This window comes from Rhinopithecus bieti, unplaced genomic scaffold (assembly GCF_001698545.2).
Source record: "Rhinopithecus bieti isolate Rb0 unplaced genomic scaffold, ASM169854v2 scaffold_13577, whole genome shotgun sequence".
NCBI classification, from domain to species: domain Eukaryota; kingdom Metazoa; phylum Chordata; class Mammalia; order Primates; family Cercopithecidae; genus Rhinopithecus; species Rhinopithecus bieti.
In genome coordinates, this window is record NW_016807867.1 from 2,371,035 (window position 1) to 2,391,798 (window position 20,764).

At 40.4% G+C, this 20,764-nt stretch overlaps 1 pseudogene; it reads right to left on the reverse strand.

Annotated features, from left to right (window-relative positions):
- Positions 1–18,209: 18,209 nt before the first annotated feature.
- Positions 18,210–19,356, reverse strand: LOC108536900 (WW domain-binding protein 2 pseudogene; annotated as a pseudogene).
- Positions 19,357–20,764: the final 1,408 nt, after the last annotated feature.

Sequence of the window (20,764 nt, forward strand, 5' to 3'; positions counted from 1 at the left end):
GGGATGGATTACACTGGGAGATGATACCTGATGTAAATGATCGAGTTGATGGTGCTGACGAGTGTTGATGGGTTGCAGCACACAACATGGGCCACAAGTATACTATGTAATCAAACCCTGCACCGTTATTGCACATGTGCCTAGAACTTAAAGGAATAAAAATAAAAAATAAAATAAAATTTAAAAAAGAAAAAAAAGAAAAGAATCCCACGGACTTTACATCTAATGCATTGCCTGATCTGAGATCAAACTTTATAAGAATCAGGTAGCATTTTCTACATCAGCAATACCAAATACAAAATAAAACAAAGTTATGTTTCTTAATAGCAAAACAAAGATAAAACCCCAACCAAATATATATGAACACACAAATTGCAGGCAAATCATAAGGACCTTCTATGAGAAAAATTAAAAATCATAAAGAACATAATTTAAAGACCTGAAATAAATAGTCATACACGCTCTTGGATGAATGACTTAACAGTAGAAAATGTCATTACTTCCCAAATTTTATACAATATATATAAAATATATATATATTTGTATATATATAATTTATGTAGCTATTATATAATTATATATTATATGAATTTTATATAAATTAAATGCAATCTGAAATGAATTCCAGCTACATTTGTTTAGGAACCTGATACGAGTATTCTAAAAAGCATATAGAGGCCAGGCATAGTGTAATCCCAGCACTTTGGGAGGCTGAGCGGGGCAGATCACCTGAGGTCAGGAGTTCGAGACCAGCCTGGCCAACATGGTGAAACCCTGTCTCTACTGAAAATACAAAAATTAGCTGGGTGTGTTGGTGCACACCTGTAGTCCCAGCTACTCGGGAGGCTGAGGCATGAGAATCGCTTGAACTTGAGCAGTTGCAGTGAGCTGAGATCATGCCACTGCACTCCAGCCTGGGCAACAAAGTGAGACTATGTCTCAAAAAAACGAAAAAAAGAAAAAAAAAAAACATATAGAGTAATAAAGTTATGCAAATTTGAAAAAGAACAGGAAAGCAAAGATAAATTGCTTCATTCTCTATAGTAATAGAGTCAATGGAACACAATGAAGAGCTCAGAGACAGACACGTAATTTAATGTCTTATAATGGTGTCATCACAAAGATATAGGGAAAATATAGACAATTAGTAGATGCCGTTCAGAAAAATGGATTACTATATGAAAAAACTAAAAGTTAACATCTACCTAACACCATAAACAAATATACAGATGGATTAACAACCTAAGTATAAACAAAACACTGAAGAAAAAAAAACAGAAGAACATGTAATACCTTTGTAACCTAGGAGTGAGGAAGAATTTCTTAAACAAAATACTGAAAGTACTAACCACAAAGCGAAAAGTGACATAACTTGACACCAGTGAAATGAAGGCTATCACTCAACAAAGAAAACTGGATAAAATTGACAGATACATGAGACATTTGCAATTTCAAAAACAACCAAGGGCCTCGAATCAAGAAGAGATCTTGAAAAACCAACAGGAAAAAGACAGGAACACAATAGAGAAAGGGTTAGATTAATTAAGAAATTTCTAGAAAATGAACCTTAAAAGGCCACAGTGAAGATATGCTCAAATGTAGTATATTTTGATAACTGCAAATTTAAATGGCAGTGATATATGTTACACTCTTCACATTGGGACAAATTGGAGGACTGGACAAAGCCAGGTGCTGGCAGGTGTATGGTGATAGGGCAAGCTTCCACCACAACAGGGGGTAGTAGAGACTAATGCAGACATTTTGGAGAACATTCTGTTAATATTTGATCAAAATATGTGTATGTATACCCCATGAGCCAGCAATCTCACTGCTGGGATATATCTCAAATAAATTCACACAGTTCTACTTTTCTTTTCCTTGCCTTCTTGCTCTGGCTAGGATCTCAGTACAATGTTAAATAGATGGGGTAAGGATAGATATTTTTGCTGCGTTCTTAACATTACAGGAAAATATTTGATCTTTTCCATTAAATACATTATCTGTAGGTGTTCACTGATGCTCTTGATTAGCCATCATTTCTTCAAATGTATTTTCTGCCCTTTTCTCATTCCTTTTCTTCTGGGATCCCAATTACATGTATGTTATGCTACTTGATACTGTCCTCCAGGTCACGGAGTCTTTATTCAAGTTTTTCAGTCTTTTTATCTCTGCATTTCATTTTGCATAATTTCCATTGCTGTGTTTTCAAATCTGTTGATATGTGATTATGTAGCATATAATTTGAGGTAAGTTTCATTCCAGTAACACTTTCTTTATATATGTTGTATTTCCTAATTTCTAGAATTTTTATTTTGTTTTTTTCATGTGTTCTACTTATTTCTTCATGTTTTCCTCTAAATCCTTGAACATATTTACACTTGTGGTTTTAAACATCATTTTCTGATGATTTCACCAGCTCTGTTATTTCTGTATCTGTTTCTATGATTGAATTGTTTCTCTTCATTATGGGTCACAATTTCCGGCTTCATCTCTATCTTACACTTTTTGATTAGATGATTAGATGCCACACATTATGAATATTATGTTTCTGAGTATTTGGACTTATTGGTTTTATTTTAAGGAGTATTTGAATTGTGGGAGGGAGACAGTTACATTACTCAGCTTACTCCATTTCAGATTTGTTTTTAAATTTTATGAGAGCAATTCTAGAATAGCATTTGTGATTTGTTTTTTCTTCTTTAGCCTTTACTACATAGTTTGCTTCTTTTTCTCATCACACATGGTTTAATTGTGAAAAAAAATTAATGTATAGAAAAGTTGACAGAATGATATGCAACAAACAGCCATACACTGCTGCCTAGATACACTATTAAAATTTTACCATGTTTAATTAATCTATCTGAAATATTCCATATTTATCTTTTTCTATTAGAATGTATATTTTTTCTCCAATTTTTCTAAATGTTGCTTTTACGTCTTTATATACTTGCTTACACCTACCAAACATTGCCGTATCTTTTAATCTATTTCCTGAACGAATGAGAAAAAATATGCTTTTTTTTCCTGCCACTCACCCCCTTGCTTCCTGGTATGTGTGTGCACATGTGTGTTTAGGTGTGTTGCTTTTCTTGAAGGTTCTGTCCATATCTATTGTATCTAAAATATTATTTTTATTGTATATGTATTCCATCAAAATTTAATATTTAATTTTTGTTTTGTAATCACAATGAACATAGTTGAACTTAGATTTGTGTGTAAAATGGGATTTGTGATCTATGGATTCCAAAGGAGGCCATGGATTGATTTCCATAGATTTTTGAATAACACCAAGTAGTATGTACATTTTCAGGTATCTGGAGTGCGTTTCTTTCTGAGAAGGTCCGTGTCTTCCTCAGAATCTCCTAGGGGTTAACAAATTAATTAAGTAATCCATATTCACAGTCCTTTTATGCCACAATTTCTCTATTCTTTTTTATTCATCTTTCACATTGCTAGAAAACTTGTGCAAATGACCTTTCCCAGGAATTGTTCATTGGTAATATACTTCCCAAATTCTTGCTTTTGTGAATATGCCTTCCTTTTGCCTTTACAAGAATAACAACTAGACTGTTTATGGGATACTTGGCCACAGCCTTCCTTTTAAAATTCTCTTATACTGCTAATGTGAATCCTGGACTAGCCTGATGATTTCCATTGTTGGTTGCATATTTTCTCTGGCTGGATGTTTGTGACAGTAGATGGCATTTACCAAGTACTTATTATGTGCCAAATAACAGGCTAAGTGCTTCTGCAAGCATTTTAGTATTTCATCTTCATTATAATCTTGTAAGTTACATACTACCCTGCTTAATATCACAGTAATGCAGCTTGTACCCAGGTAATCTGACTGCAGTCTTAAGCAGTGCTATTCTGACTTGAAGGATTATTTTTCTTTTCACCCTTAAAGTTCTGTACATTTGCTCAGAGACACTTAGGGTTTGACAAATTCTTTCCATTTAGCTTGCTACAGTGAGCCTTCGCCACCTGTATATTCCTCTTTTCGTGTTTATCATGTCTGACTTCTGCAGGCACACAAACTATGTGCTGAATCTTTGCTGTTTGATTTCCATAGCTGTTATCTTCACACTGATCTTTTTGTTTCCTTTGTCTCTCTTTCTTCATTCTGATTGATTTCTTTCCAGGATAGTTCTCTGTAGATTCTAGTTTTTAGTATCAGTTCTGGCTTTGATTCTTCTCCTGTAGTTTTAAGTTCCATAATAATATTATTTTTCTCCTTTTTTTTTTTTTAACTCACCTCAGTAGTTTCCTTTTCATTTTGTTATCTTCTCCCATTTTATATTTAATAAGTCCATTTATCCTTTTCTCTTAATAGGAGTGTGATAGTTATATATATTTTCATTATGTCTTTTAGTATAAAATTTATGTCAAATTATGCCTTTTATCTCTTATCTTTCTCTTAGATGTTGAGCTCACTTCCTCCCTTTTCATTGTGTAATTTTTCTAGGTCACAAACTTCTGTTTTTATTTGCATTCTTCACCTTTGAAAGGGGAACTTGTAGCTCTGAATTTGCCATCAATATACAGAGAACCAAATCTTCTAAACTCTCATTCCATAGGATTTAATATGGAGAGCTAGATGTTGTAGATTCAAATATCACTGTATTCATTCATTTTCCCAAGGAAGTTAGAGAAGGAGCTAGGATCACACACAGTTTGGTCCGCTGAATTTGATAGACATAAATAGAAACTCTTTTATTGAGGGTCAGCTCTTGGAGGAAGGAGTAAGAAAGAGGGGCTTTGGGTTTTGCTTGTCTTCCTAATACAGTTCTTTTTCCCTCCAGCTTTACTGTGGTATAATTGGTTTACAAAAAAAACTGTACATGATTATTGTATACAATTTAGTGAATTTGGACATATGTGTATACATGCATGTTACTATTACCACAATCATGGTAATAAACACATCCATCACCTCTAAAAGTTTCTTTGTATCCCTTTGTTGTTGTTGTTTTAATGATAAGGACACTTAACATGAGCTCTATCCTCTTAACAAATTTTTAAGTGCATAATGCTTTATTGTTAACTACAGGTACTGTGTTGCACAGTAAATCTCTAGAATTTAGGCAACTTCTATGACTTTTCACTCATGGAGCTACAACTTCCCATATCTTCCTTCCCCCATTCTCTGATAACCACCATGCTATTGCCTACTTCTATATACATTTGATTACTTTGGATGCCTCCTATAAGAGGAATCGTGCAGTATTGGTCCTTCTGTGACTGTCTTATTTCACTTAGCCTAATGTCTTCCAGGTCCATCCATGTTGCTGCAAATGGTAAGATACCCTTTCTAGGTTTGAATAATATTCCGTTATATGTATCAACTACTTTTTCTTTATCCATTCACCTTTTATTGGACATTTGGGTTGTTTCCGTATCTTGGCTATTGTGAATAATGCTGCAGTGAACACAGGAGTGCAAATACCTTTCGAGATCCCGATTTCAAATCTTTTGGATATGCACCCAGAAGTAGGATTGCTGGGAACTTTGGCTATTCTGATACCCAAGAGCACTTAGGCATTGCATTTGGTCAGTTGGATATTTTCTCAACACAATCATTATTGGCTGATGCTGCCAATCTAGGGTTGAATGTTGTTTTCTAGGAGATTGCCTCGCACTTTTCATTCATGTTAAGTTTGCCTCCAGACCATGCTCTCAAGCTTCAGAAAACAACATGGAGCCTGAGACTTCCAAGGAATTCTACCAGCTCGGTGCCCACTGTTGAGTCAGAGGGAGGGAATGAGTTTCTGGGAATGTGGTTCCATCTCTTCAGTGGCCCACTCCAATCCCCATTTCCATCTCCCCAGATTGGAAAACATTATCAGGAATTGACAGAATTGTCTCTGCTCACTTCCCTTAACTCTCCACCAGTCTCACAAGTATATAAATTATACATTCACTCCTGGAATCTTCTTTTAATTTGATAGAGAATCTTCTTTTAAATTGTAGTATATCTGGTGGGTGTCCCTCAAATCTTAGCAAATATTTATTTTCTAGAGGCAAATGGGTATGATTGATAGGTATTAGTCAGAAAGACTGGAAATGAATTACAACAGTGTGATAAGAGAAGATAGGTAAAACAAGTATTTTAAGATACAGAGTATACTTATGAAATAATGCAGAAACAACAGATAGAATAGGAACTGAGAGGAGTCCATAGAATTTATACAACAGAGAGGCCACTGATGAAGCTGGGATGGAGAAGTTTTCCATGGAATGTCCACAGCAGTGAAGAAACTGCAGAATGTTATTAAATACATTTTAAAACACTGTGAAAAAGATGTGAAGAGTATATGGTAAGGGAAATGGCCAATGATCTCTCTTGTCACCAATTCCCTTCCCCATAAAATATGAAGCTGGACTTGATAATCTCCAAGATGCCTTTTGCGGTAGGGGCTGCTGAGAGAAGCTTGATGTACATTACCCTTGATGTACATTACCCAGGAACTTCCCCATCAAATCTGGAGAAAGAAGACCAACTCTGAAGCTTTTGCTGAAACAGACTGAAACTGGCTCTAATAGAGCCTTTAGTCTGATTTCCAGTGTGCAGGAAATATAGGGGAGGGAGGAACAAGTTTAGGGTACCAACAAGGACTAATAGTTACGTGGGTCTCTCTGTTCCTCTGTCTGGGGCCTTTTTCTGGAACCATGTGAGGTCACTCAGCCCATAAGCAAAGCAGCCCAGAAGTGAAGAGTGAGGGGTGAGAGTCTGTAGACAGAGATTTCACATACCCCAGCTGAGAGGTGTGTGGTACCCAGGTCCTCAGAGCATCACGAGTAGAATTAAGCCCCAGTTGCCTACAGTGATACACTGCTCATTAATGCATCTTTTCTTGGCCTTTCACCCTTTCCTGCCTCACTTTTCCTGCTACCTCATTGTTTTCTTCCTAGCACTACTGTACAAATAAAATGCCTGCCCTCAAGTCCTTATCATAGGGTCTGCTTTGGGGGAACCCCAAATAAAGACAAGGGGACTATTAGAAAATTAAAACTATGCAGGAGACAAAACACTCAAAAGCATCATGTGGACACTGATTAGATCTGGCTTTGAACAAACCAACCATAAAATAATGTATTTGACATAATCCAGGAAATTTGAATATAGACTTAGCATTAGATGATATTAAGAAACTATTGCTAATTTGGTTAGCTGTGATAATGATATGATGTTTGTAAGATAAGGTCTTTATTTGGAGATGCATAAGAGTCAAATTATAGATCACTGGGATTTTTTCAGTACTTTAAATAAAGAAAGAAGAGGAAAGGAAAAATAGAATAAATAAAACAAGTTAAAACAAGTGTGGCAAAATGTTAACTGCAGAATCTGGGTGATAAGTATTTGGGAGTTCATTATAATATAATATTATACTTCTTACTTTGTGTATTTTCAAAATCTTTCATAATAAAAAGTTTTGCTCTTCTTTCAGAATAGAAAAATTCCAAGAAAATACTAACTTTGACAGCAGACAAAATTCCTCAACAGCATTTACTTTCAGAGACTTAAGTACAGAAAAGAATTTCATACACCTCTTTCAGACAAGACAAAAAAAAAAAGGCCCTCCTACTTGCTGCAAAATGACATCCACTGATTACTCATCTTCTGAATTCCCTGCCTGCAGCCTTGCCACATGCCACATTTCTCTCTCTGAAGTATCAAAAAGCAAACAAACTCTCTTGAAATCAGCATATTCCATTGCAAGAGGCCAGCCACTAAGCCGTCACATGAGTAGCACGCAGAGTACCAGAGTGGATTTTGAAACATTCTGGCCAAGAATAGTTCCAAGGGCAGAGCCCAGACACGCCATTCAGCTCACGTAAAAAAAATTCCATACATTTTCCATGCACTGATTCAAGATGCCCACAGAAATAGACCAAGGCATTGCTGAATCAATTCTCAAGACAGGAAGGGACCTCCTAAAAAAAAATAGCTCTTGGTCTCCTGCAAGGTAAAATGTGTGCCTCAGATCTGCAAATGAAAGAGTATCACAAACATATGGTTAATGACTCATCCCAAATGGAAAAACAGAGTTTGTTATATTTTATGGAGATTTTACATGTTGAAGGTACATCTGTTGCTATTTATGCTGACATGTATGTAGAGATTGGCAGAGCAAGTTCTCTGTAGGGATGAGCGAAATCCAAACCAAACCACAGAACTTTCTAACTTTGAGGCTGGCTCCTGGGATGGAAAACGGCTTCCTGATCCCTTGAAACACTGCCCAGTTGAGCAGGGTGACTCTGAGAGGCCCACATCACAAGACTGCACAGTTGGATAAAGCAACAAAAAGTCCTGCTTTGCACAGGGCCTCTAGAGAGAACAGAACAAAGACAGGAAGCCAGAGAGGTGTTGGAGAGCTCGGGGAACAGTCTTCTGATTACTGAACACCTTCTTTGGGTGACCGTTCCAGGAAAAATAGACCACATCTATTCTGACATAAACACGCCACCCAGAATCAGACAAAAGCCCACTCCCTTTAGCTCTGTTAATAACACTCTCTAAGAAAGTGTTCGTTTACTCTGGCCAACTTTTTTTTTTCCAGTTGGATAGCGCTGATAAGTTTGAAGACTTTTCCTTGGTTATTTACATTTCCACATCTCCCATTTTATAGTTCATTGGTCTTTATTATTGTTCAGTTACATGATTGTTTAACCTGTGAATCATGTGTTTTACTGATTTGGTCTAGCCTCTGCCTTCTTTCTCTTTCTCCTTCCTCCCTTCACTGCTTGCCATCTAATAGAGGAGAAACAACAGGCAAATAAACAACTATACAGTAAAGTTGGAGAGAAGAAGTGCCAAAGAAGGAGAGAAGACAAGAAGATAAATTGTGTCTCCCACAAAATTAGTAAGTTGAAATTCTAACCCCTAGTACCTCAAAATGTAGCTATATTTGGAGACAGGGCCTTTAAAGGGATAATTAAGTCCAAATGGGGTTATTGGGGTGGGCCCTAATCCCATAGGGCCGGTGTCCTTATAATCAAAAGAATTTGGACACCGGCACAGAGAGAAGACCCTAGGAAGACACAGGGAGAAGGCAGCTGTCTATAAGCCAAGGAGAGAGGCCTCAGAAGAAACAAACTCTGTTAAAAACTTATGTCAGACTTCCAGCCTCCAGAACTGTGAGAAAATTAATTGCTGTTGTTTAAGCCACTCAGTGTATGGTACTTTGTTATGGCAGCCCAGCCAGAGGACTTCGGACAGCCACCAGATAGACTGCTATGAGAATCCAGAAGTGGAAGAGAAGACTAGTTTTCTAGGATCAAAAACCATCATCTGGAAGAGGTAGAATATGAATGATGGCTTCAGAGACAAGTAGAATTTGCTCATGCAGTAACGGCAAGGCTGAAAAACTGCAGTCTTGACCTTCTAGGCTCAAGTGATTTTCCCACCTCAGATTCCCAAGTAGCTAGGACAACAGGTGCACACCACCACCCCCAGCTAAATATCTGTGTATTTCTTGTAGAGATAGGGTCACTCTATGCTGCCCAGGCTGGTCTCGAACTCCTGGAATCAAGCAATCCTCCGCCTTGGCCTCCCAAAGTGCTGGGATTCTATGTGTGAGCCATACAGCCCAACCCAGAAACTCAGTTTCTTATGTAGACTTTTCCAAGGTTGCATACCCAGGCCCAGTGAGTTCTCCATCATCCATGGAGACATTTTCTACACTCTTGTGGCCAGGGCACCTCCATGGTGGTACTCACCGTGCTCGTTTGTCTGATCCTTCCAATAGTCAACTCTACTTTTGATTTGGATGAACCTACGCAGAAATTACAGAGCTTGTTCACCCTCTGTTCACCTGCATATTAATACCATTTAACATTGGTCAAGAACCAACTGCAGGCCAAGCACAAACACTCACCTACCCCATTTTAGGCATCTCAAAAGAAACTAAGTATGAAAAGCAGAAACTTAATAGACTCTAATACAGTATATGTGAGACCACTTCAGTTAACACACACACCATTTTAAATTATCGTTGGCACCACGGCTGCTGTTGAGTATTGTATTACCCAGGTACTAAATTAAACTCAAGTTACTTTTAATGTTGTCTAAAGTATTCTCATCTAAATCCACTCGTTCAAGGCTTGCATTATGAGACTCCAAGAATGTATTACTGACAGTCATGGAAAATGTATTTAACATTCTTATAAATATTATAACTCTTTTTTTTTGGCAGAGGGCAAAATTGTTCCTTTTGCCTTTATTCAAGTGAGATTTGGCTTCTCAGTGAATCTCAGTTCTTAGCGAACTGAGAAGGTTCGATAGTGTCAAGAGTTAGGTTTTTTGTCTCCAGCCTCTCCTCTTGTTTTTAACCCTCAACTTCAGAAAGATTACAGATGTTATTCAGTCAAAATCCTATAAAAACAACCCAGGCGTGGCAGATGCTGTTTCTGATCTTAAGGGAGATACAAGAAGAGACTCTCTGTTGTATTAATGAAAAAATTGGGTCCAAGCAGCACCAGATAAGGAGCAATAAGAGAGTACATGTGTTTACTATAATGATGACCAAGGACTAAGCCATCCCCTTTTAAGGCCCTCAAAGCTGCTTTAGGTTTTGATAGAGTCCACCCAGATAATTTAAAATAATCTCCTATTCCAATATTCTTTGCTTAATCATATCTGCAAAGTTCATTTTGCCATGGAGGGTAACATAGTCCCAGGTTCTAGACTTTAGGATGTATTCATGTTTGTGTGTGGACTGATTATGTGTTAGGTCCAGTTCCTTCTCAAGAACGTTCAGTTCTCAGAACTCCTATGTGCCCAGGTTGTTGATGAAGAGGGGCATAGGACAACTATTCCAACAACTCAGACAATAACATTTCTGTCGGAAAGAATCTAATAGTAGAAAGAGGAAAGATTCCATTTTGCAGAAGTCAAAAGATTTTATTTATAATCTTTTGATTCAAGCGATTTCTAATCTCTCGAACCTGTGTGTGTGTGTGCGTGCATGTGTGTGTGTGTGTGTGCGTGCATGTGTGTGTGTGTGTGTGTGTGTGTTAGAAAAAGGGTCAAGGAGTATCATCCAGGAATAAAAAGATTTAGAGTCAGACCTGCATTTGTTTGGGTTCGTCCCTGCATAGTAGGCAGAATAATCCCCCCTCTGCCTCCACTGACAAACACATGCATACACACGTACACACACACAGGAACACATCCTAATTTCTAGAGCCTGCCAATATGCTAACCTAAATAGCAAAAGGAATTTTGCAGCTGTGATTAAGTTAAGAATTCTGAGCAAGGACATGAATAGACAATTCTCACAAGAAGATATACAAATGGCCAACTTATGAATAAATGCTCAGCATCACTAATGATCAGGGAAATGCAAATCAAAACCACAATGCACTACCACCTTACTCCTGCAGGAATGGCCATAGTCAAAAAATTAAAAAATAATAGATGTTGGCATGGATGCAGTGAAAAGGGAACACTTTTACACTGCTGGTAGGAATGTAAACTAGTACAATCACTATGGAAAACAGTGTGGAGATTCCTTAAAGCACTAAAAGTAGAACTACCATTTAATCCAGCAATCCCACTACTGCGTATCTATCCAGAGGAAAAGAAGTCATTATACAACAAAGATACTTGCACACACATGTTTATAGCAGCACTATTTGCAATTGCAAAAATATGGAAATGGCCCCAAAAGCCATCAATCAATGAGTAGATAAAGAAATTGTGGCCTAGGCATGGTGGCTCACACCTGTAATCCTAGCACTTTGGGAGGCCAAGGCATGTGGATGACTTAAGGTCAGGAGTTCAAAATCAGCCTGGCCAACGTAGTGAAACACTGTCTCTACTAAAAATGCAAAAAATTTAGCCAGGCATGGTGGCAGGCACCTGTAATCTCAACTACTCGGGAGGCTGAGGCAGGATAATCACTTGAACCTGGGAGGCGGAGGTTGCAGTGAGCCGAAATCACACCACTGCACTCTAGTCTGGGTGGCAAGAGTGAAACACCACCTCAAAAAAAAAAATTATGATAGAGAGAGAGAGAGAGAGGTGATGGAATACTGCTCAGCCATAAGACGGAATGAAATAATGGCATTTGCAGCAACCTTGATGGAGTTGGAGACTATTATTCTAAGTGAAGTAACTCAGGAATGGAAAACCAAACATCGTATGTTCTCACTCATAAGTGAGAGCTAAGCTACGAGGATGCAAAGGCATAAGAATGATACAATGGACTTTGGGGACTCAGGGGAAAAGGTGGGAGGGGGTGAGGGATAAAAGACTACAAATTGGGTTCAGTGTATACTGCTCAGGTGATGGGTGCACCAAAATCTCACAAATCACCACTAAAGAAATTACTCATTTAACCAAATACTACTTGTTCCCAAAAGAACAATGGAAGTAAGAGACAAATTTAAAAATTTTAATAAGAAAAAAAGAATACTGAGCTAGGAGATTGTCTTGAATTATCTGGGTGTGTCCGTTAAAAATTTTAATAAGAAAAAAAGAATACTGAGCTAGGAGATTGTCTTGAATTATCTGGGTGTGTCCTGTCAAATCACCTGGGTCCTCATGAGGGAAAGAGGGAGTGCAGGAGAGTCAGAGTACAAGATGGAGATGGACCAATGGCAGCAGAGGTCAGAGAGAGATGAGAGAGCTGAAGATGCTATGCTGCCGGCTTTGAAGATAGAGGAAGGGGCCATGAGCCAAGGAATGCAGGCAGCCTCTAAAAGCTGGAAGAGGAAAGGGAATAAATTCTCCCCTAGAGCCTTCAGAAGGAATCAGCCCTGCCAACACATTTTAGACTTCTGACCTTCCTGGACTTTGAGAAAATGCATTTGTGCTATTTTTAAACCACAAGGTTTATAGTGCTCTGTTATAGTGCCAATACGAAATGAATATACCCTACTTTAGCACTTAGGAAGCGCTAGCTTACTCTTGAGCAAGTTGCTTAACCAGGTTGTGCCTGTTTGTGCATCTGTAAAAGGAAATAGCAGTCACACTTATTTTACAGGGCTGTCCTGTAAGGACTGGGTGAGGCCATGCCTGTTAGGATTAATTGCCATCTCGGCCTCCACTGCTGTGACTGCACGTCATATCCTTAACATCTCTGTATTTCCTCTCCCTCCTCTATGGAATGTGACTAAACCACCTTCCCAGGACGGTTGTGAGGATCAGGTGAAGGAATAATGTAAATCGAGTATTTAAGGTGTGATTCAGTTAAGTAAGAGTAATTCTTTTAGTTTTTGCTTGGCTAATGCCCAGGGAGGCTACACTTCCCTCTGGTTTGCAAGACAAGCCTTGCACCCCTTCCCATTTCCCATCCCCACTAGGCCAGCACTTACCACCCTCTACTGCAGAGCTGAGTTTAGGTCCTCCTCTCTCACTGTCCGTGAGCCCCTGGAGCACAGCCCTGTCTGATTTGTGTTTGCATGTCCAGATCCTTGCTGTGGGTATTTGCTAGAGTTACAGAAGCCATGCAAACCTTCTCGTTCTTCGCCACACTCAATCCCCGGCCCCCTTTTTTGCTACTGCTCTATGACTGAAACTATTTTGCTGTAAACCAGTAGTTTTCAACCCTGGTACACATTAAGATCACCTGGGGAGCTTTTAAAAAAATTACTGGTGTCCAAGCTCCACCCTGGACCAATTAAATGAGCTCTCTAGGGGTGGGGCCTGGACATCAGTAATTTTTTAAAAGCTCCCCAGGCGATTCCAATGTACCGGCAGGGTTGAGAAGCAATTCGACGCTCAGCCAGTCACATCTGAACAGCTAATTCTGAACTCAGAGTTCAAATCGGAAGGGAGAGGTCATTTATCTATTCTTCTCACAAAGTCTCAAACTGTCCTCATTCTTAAAGACACAGATTCCAACTGTCTTTGAGACAGAATGTCAGAAAGGTGAATGTCAGAAACTATACAAATGATACAAGTGAATGCTCTGCAATCAGGCCAAAGGAAGAATGGCTCTTGTTTTTTTCTAGTTGCTTTAAATGGTGGTCTACAACCGTTAAGTCCAGTTTGCAGACCAGAGAACTAGAAGCATACACTCAAGGAAATGATTCCAGACAGACGGGAGAATGCTACTAAATCTATACCTTTGTCTTATCTAAAGAAATATTTCTGCTTCAGCATATGAAAACGGGGAATCCTGCTGGCCACCATGTAAGTGAATTGACAGTCTTCTGTGAGCCAACCCTAACTGCAGCGCCACTGCGAGTCCTAGGACTACATTGTGGGGCACTGAGAAGTCCCAGAAGCCTCCCTGGACATTAGCCAAGCAAATTAACACAGAGCAGGTTAACACAGAGCATTCAGGAGGTGTCCTGGGCCTAGCACACGGTTCTCCCTTTCCACTCCCAGGCTGAACTGAAACACATCAAATCACCCCAGGCTTTTCCTTTTAATATGCAATTTCATTTCAAAGCCCCTTTTGATAGTGCTGGTGACTGTGACACATTGACACAACTATCAGAATGAAAGTTGGTTGACAATATCCAGAATGAAACTCTTCTATCTCTTCCAAGAAATGTGTGCACAACTACATTTACAGGAAAAAAAAGTTGCTACATGGGAGCTGAATGGGTCAATAACAATTTCCATTTTTATTTCCAGGTCTACTAAAATCGGACTAGTGTTCTAGGACAGAGTATATGATTTAAAGCTCAAAAGCTAACCATGGCTTATGAAATAAACTTCATTTCATAGATCAGCATTCACTACATTTAAAGTGGACTTCTTTGGTAGAGGTTTTAAAAATCCATTAAAGCAACGTGTTTTATATGTTACTGTACGTTACTATAAAAGAAGTTCAAAATCCAACTCTAATAACCTCAAGAAAATGCTCAGCCTTTGCTACCAAGTCATTGAGTAATAGCCCCAAGATTGTCATCTCTCCTGATAGATGGCTCTTCTCTAGCTGGCAGAGGACTATTTATGATCCCCATTAAATATATATGAGTAAATGATACAGATGGCTTGAATGCCAATTAGTACACATGAAAATAACCAATAATATATCTTCTTTCTGTAAATGATTATACTTTGACAGTATTGAAATAATTTCATCCAGTTCTTTAAATTATGCTAATATTGCTTCCCCTCTTTCCTTCTTTTATTTCTCCATGTTGCTTGGTACACAGCACACATACTCACAGACTCACACACAATGGCAATTACTATCATCTAAAATTATATGCAGTCAGCTATACATATACATATGTAAAAAAAGGCTTACATGTGTTGTCTCTAATTATGATAGTCCCTAGTTTTCTTTATGTATTAAGGTAAATATTTAAGAAGCAGCTTATTTCTCCTATTGTATTCCATTTCTGTAATAAAATTTTTTCCCTCAAGGTACAAAGTTTAGGAAGAAAAACATTCTGTGCTTGGAGATTATATATCAAGGTCTATTTAAGTATAGTTCAAATGCCAAGAAACTTTGAAATGTTTTTGATAGGTTTTATTTTTTTAAAAATATGCTTAATTGAGCTTTTATTCTCTGATCAGTTTGTACCTTTGTACCTTTCTCTTTACATTTTAAGGTATACTTTATACATAAAATGCATGTACTGTGTGCCATTTAGCGAGTTTTGATGAATGTACACAGCTGCATAACAAACATCCCAATTAAAATACAAAACATTCCCATCTTCCTACTAAGCTTCCTCATATCCCTTTGTAGTCTGTCTCCCCACTACTTACTTCCAGATGTGACCCCTATTATGGTTTCTTTCACTATAACTTATTTTTGCCTATTCTACAACTTCACACAGTGGAATCAGATAGTACCTGCTCTTTCAATCTGGCTTCTTCTGCGGTATGTATTACTGCTGTATGTGTTACTATGTTGCAATGGCTTGAGATTCATCTGTGTTGTATGTAATTAGTAGTTTGTTCCTTTTTATTGCTGAGTGTTAGCATCCCATTAATCTGTTAATGAACATTTGGGTCATTTCCAGTTTGGGGTCATTTTAAATAAAGCCGCTATGAAAATTCCTGTACAAATCTCTCAGACACATATAAATATCGGAGTTACATATCTAATGGTACACACTTTATATGGAGAAATCAAGTAAAGATGTTTATGTCTCTTTTCTGCAACCCCCAGTGCATACCAGGATCTAAAGGGTCTAAAGCAGATAAACACATAGGTATATAGTGGGGGTGCTGGCCAATATAGTGTCCTGGCTCTTTTAGGACTATGTGAGCCGCTTATTTAGCACCTTTTGTATACACAGAACTGGTTTTGTTTTCCTTCTGCCTAGTATAGTACCTGGCACATAGGTGAAAAACAACCCATGAATTCTTATTGAATTTTAAAATACATGCATAATTGACTGAATAGGTGGATATAAGAATGAATAAGTGAACGCTTTGTGAAGTTACATATAAATGAGTACAACTTTGAAGAGGATCGTGGCTATCATGATAAAATCTAGAAAGAAGCTTTTCTTTCTGTCACCCAGATAAGTGTGGTCCTACCTTCTAAAATTCAGAAAAGAATGAGTAGCTTTGAACATATCAAAGCAATACAAATCCAAGAATTCTACTGGGGTGAGTTGGTTAAATGTCTTCTGATGCCATTTTAAAATACCAAAACTGACCTAGCAAAATCCCTGGGTACCCAGTTTCTTGGCCTAACTCCTAAGGGTGCTAGATGACTAGACAACATCACCTTCTCTAGGGGTGGTATTAAAAAATAAGAATGTTCTTCTCGAAAATACTCACTTGCCTTCTAGGAACACGCCATGTTAGGAGGGAATGCTTCTTTCCCATTTCAGAGGTTTCCTTCCATTTGGAGGGAACACAACACTCCTGGCCTCGTTCCATATTGTCCTCCCTCTCCCCCTGGGAGAAGGAGGAATCAGTTATCTGGGAACGAGCTGGAGAGAAGAAACTGGGCATATTTCCCAGCCGTTTTCTCTCTTCCTGCTCTTGAGAACTAGCAGTCCATAGGAAGCAAACATTTTGCCCTGCTTCTCCACACCCCAAGTTCTCTGGGGCAGGCTCCCTTGTGTGGGGGCCAGTGGTGATCCAGCTAATGTGACCCACTCATAAAGTCTGTCTCATTCTGAGGCTCTATATTATGAAGCTGACTTGCCTGCAGATATAAGCCACATTCTCCAGTATCAGGATAAGAAGGTGATACTCTAGTCTCCTGTCTGTCATACTTTTTATTTTATTTCTCACACTGTTTAGTAACTCCAGTGGGGAAGAAAGTGTTATTTGTTTGCCTCATACTACCTTGAATCTTGAACTCAGGGCTTGCCTCCATCCCTAAATGGCCTCAGAAAAACTATCAGATACATTTTCTTGTTCTTGAAAGAGTCATACTGAATTACTTCAAAAGTATCAAGTAACCTAAATATATAAAGTAGTAGTTGCATTACATGGCAGAAGAGCTGATAATTACATGATTTTAAAGATTTATGGTCCAGATTAAATACTGCCCCTATTGTCATCCCACATATGGAAGAGAGTAATCTTTTTTACAGATAAAAAGTCAAAGACACAGAGAAGACTGACCAGTGAGTCTCAGGCAGACAGGAGTTGGACCATCCTACTTTTTTTTCCTGTTACTTCATTTTTACTATTTCACATTTTCAGCCAACAAATCAAGGTACAAACAGGATTTATTTCACATTAACACATTAACTGGATTTTTGTCAAATAAATAGGGAATTCTCTTTAAATAACCATCTCCTCACTTCATGGCCAGTGCAGGAATGAACTAGAGCAAATGTTAGTATATCTGGGGGCATGAGGCTTATAGGGAAGAGGTAGGCTGAGGGGCTCTAGCCAGCATGCGGGGTCAGGGGCCCTCATTCCTGGCCCACCCAGCAGCCCCCGGGTGGCACAACGGCACAGATATGCATTCTCTAGTTCCAGTAGAGAAGCGCCTTCTAGAGGGAAGAGAGAGGAGACAGAAAGCAAATTCCAGAAACACTAGCAGAGGGCAGGGAAGCTTCTTCTTCAGTGGGCTTACCCTGATGCCACTCAAGCCCTGGAAGTTCATTTTACAATCTCAAAAGTCACATGGAGTTGGCAACACCATGACCCAGGACAGGGAAGGGGAGGGTGACAGTGGCTGGGGCCAGAATCGGGCCGAGCGGAATCTGGGCTGACAGCCTGCACATGGTGGCCTTTCCAGGCCAGGCACAGACCAGAGGAGGGAATGTGAACCAGGCCTGGCAGGGGTCTGTGGGAAGACACCTGGCTGGTCTGAGGGGGCTCATGAGACTGAGTGTAGAGTGGCTGCCAGACCAAGGGAGCTGGACTGCAGCGGAGGAGGTGGCCAGAGAGCCCCTGCGTAGGGAGAAGCTACGAGAGTGACACGGGAAGGCGGGGGTGCCAGGGGGATACCACGTGCTCCCAACAGCCCCAGAGATGTGAGGGAGGCATGCGGCTGGGAAGCAACGAGACGCCTCTCCCGAGGCCAGGGACCCAACTGTCCCCCAGCGCTCCTTCCTGGTAACTGTTTATGATCAGACCTAGAGGAAGAACGAAGCCCTCCCTCAGCTCCCCCAGCCCCAGCTGCTACCCTGAGGGAAGGAGTAGGAAACAACGACAGAGAGGGAGGCAGGCAGGAGGCAGGAGATGGGTGGCATCTACTGGGTTTTCCTACCTTCTTAGCCCAGGTAAGATGGCGGAGGCTGCTTCTGGGCGTGGAGACGCGGTGTGGTTTGCCTGGGTTATAATAGGTGCTGACAGCGGCTTCTGTGGCCCTGGCTTCGGCTGCAGGAGTGGAGGGACATCAGGGCTGACCAGAGGTTCCATGGACCCAGGATAGGGCGGTGGTGGGGGCTGCACATACCCCATGGCCCTGTCCATCTTGAGAGGCCCTGGATAGAACTCAGGCGGAGACGGTGGAGAAGGGCAGCCAGGAGGGCAGGGGTACATTCCACTAGTGACTGGCGGGGGAAAGGCACAAGTCCTGCCAGGCATGTGAGAGTGGCCGTAGGCTCCACTGAGGGCTTCACCCCTGGACGCTTGAGATGCCACCTAGAACACGTGCGTCCCAGACTCAGTGGCGCCCCCTGCCGTGAAGGCGGACTTGCAGGAAGCAGAGTCTTCCCAGCCACCGCCTGCTTCGGCTTTCACTGTTCCTTTGATGTTTGTATCAAACACAGGCTGCTTGATCTCACAGGCCTTCACGAGATAAAATGGCATTACGAAGGACTGCATGGCATCGTTCGCCCTGGACAGAAAGAAAGAGGAAAGGGGTAAGGTAGATGGTGCCTTTCTTGGTCCCTTTGGAGGCCTCTGACACGTTCTTCATGTCACTGAACGTAAGTTCCACAAGATCAGAGGACACGAGGATGCTCAGCATTGTTGGCCATCACTCCGCTGCCCTTGGAGTGACTCTCGTTGAGCACCATAGTCTTTTCCGAAAGCAGCCCCAAGATGCCCCATCCTGCAGTTGACCAGCTCATGGTGGTGGCTACATCTTCACAAATGTATTGATACAGTGACTTTTAGGTAGAGAAGCAACTCAGGGGAATCCACACCCTCCCAAAGACATCTTGAAGTTAACCTAGGTCTTCCATATTTAGAAAGTCAGCGGAGGCAGGCCAAGGCCTAAGCTTACAAACAAATGTTTGTGTTTCTTTAACGGGCCAGTGAAATGACTCAGTCATTTTGGAGACCCTCATAGAAAGATTTCAGCTAGTAATTATGTTGCTTAAGGGAGGCGGGGGGAGGACTGTGCTCCTCTCTTTCCATGTGGTCATTTGCACGTGGAAGTTTCTGCTTTTCATATCTGTGGCAGTGCCACATGCAGCGCTCTCCTCAGAGTGTCAGCTCTGGAAAGATGCTACTGCTCCGAGGACTGGTCTTTGAAATTCTGAGGGTGAAGGATTGGCTTTGGTCGGCAGTCATTTTCTTGTCACAGTTGGGCACATCCTCAGGCTGTAAAATCTCTCTAATGCTAGATATCCACTAGTCTCTTTAATGAGATCGTGGGCAGACCTGCAGAGTCCCCACGATCCTTCTCCAGAGACCAAGGGGAGCTTGGAGGTGAGGGACAGTTCCAAATGCTGCCACCCTACCATTTCTGGTCTCAGTCTTTTTATACCAAATCTCTCATACTGCCAGGACTCTTAATTTTCTTTGCCAGAAGGGGGACACAGTGGCTCATGCCTGTACTCACAACAATTTGGGAGACTAAGGCAGGAGGATCCCTTGAGCCCAGGAGTTTGACACCAGCCTAGACAAAATAGTGATGCCCTATCTCCACATTTTTGTAATTAGCCAGATGTGGTGGTACACATGTGTGGTCTCAGCTACTCAGAAAGCTGAGATGGGAGGATCACTTGAGCCTGGGAGGTAGAGGCTGCAGTAAGGTATAATTATGCCACTGCAGTGTAGCATGAGTGACACAGTGAAACTCTGTATCCCCAAAAAGAGGAGACAATTTTAAAAATATTATTTTCTGTGTTGCCAAGGCTGATCTTGAACTCCTAGATTCAAGCAATCCTCCCGTCTCAGTCTCTCTAGTAGCTAGGATTATAGACATGCACCACTGCACCCAGTTTATGAGGAAATTTAAAAATTCATTTTTTAAAAATGAACTTGATCTCAATATTCCCAGCCAACCATTCCCATCATTTTCTTGGAAAGTCTAAATCAGTGGTTCCCCAGCCTTTTTGGCAGAAGGAACTGGTTTCGTGGAAGACAATTTTTCCAGACCAAGGTTGGGGGTGGTTTCGGGATGAAACTGTTTGACTTCAGATGATCAGGCAGTACATTCTCATAAGGAGCGGGCAACCTGGATCCCTTGTATGTGTA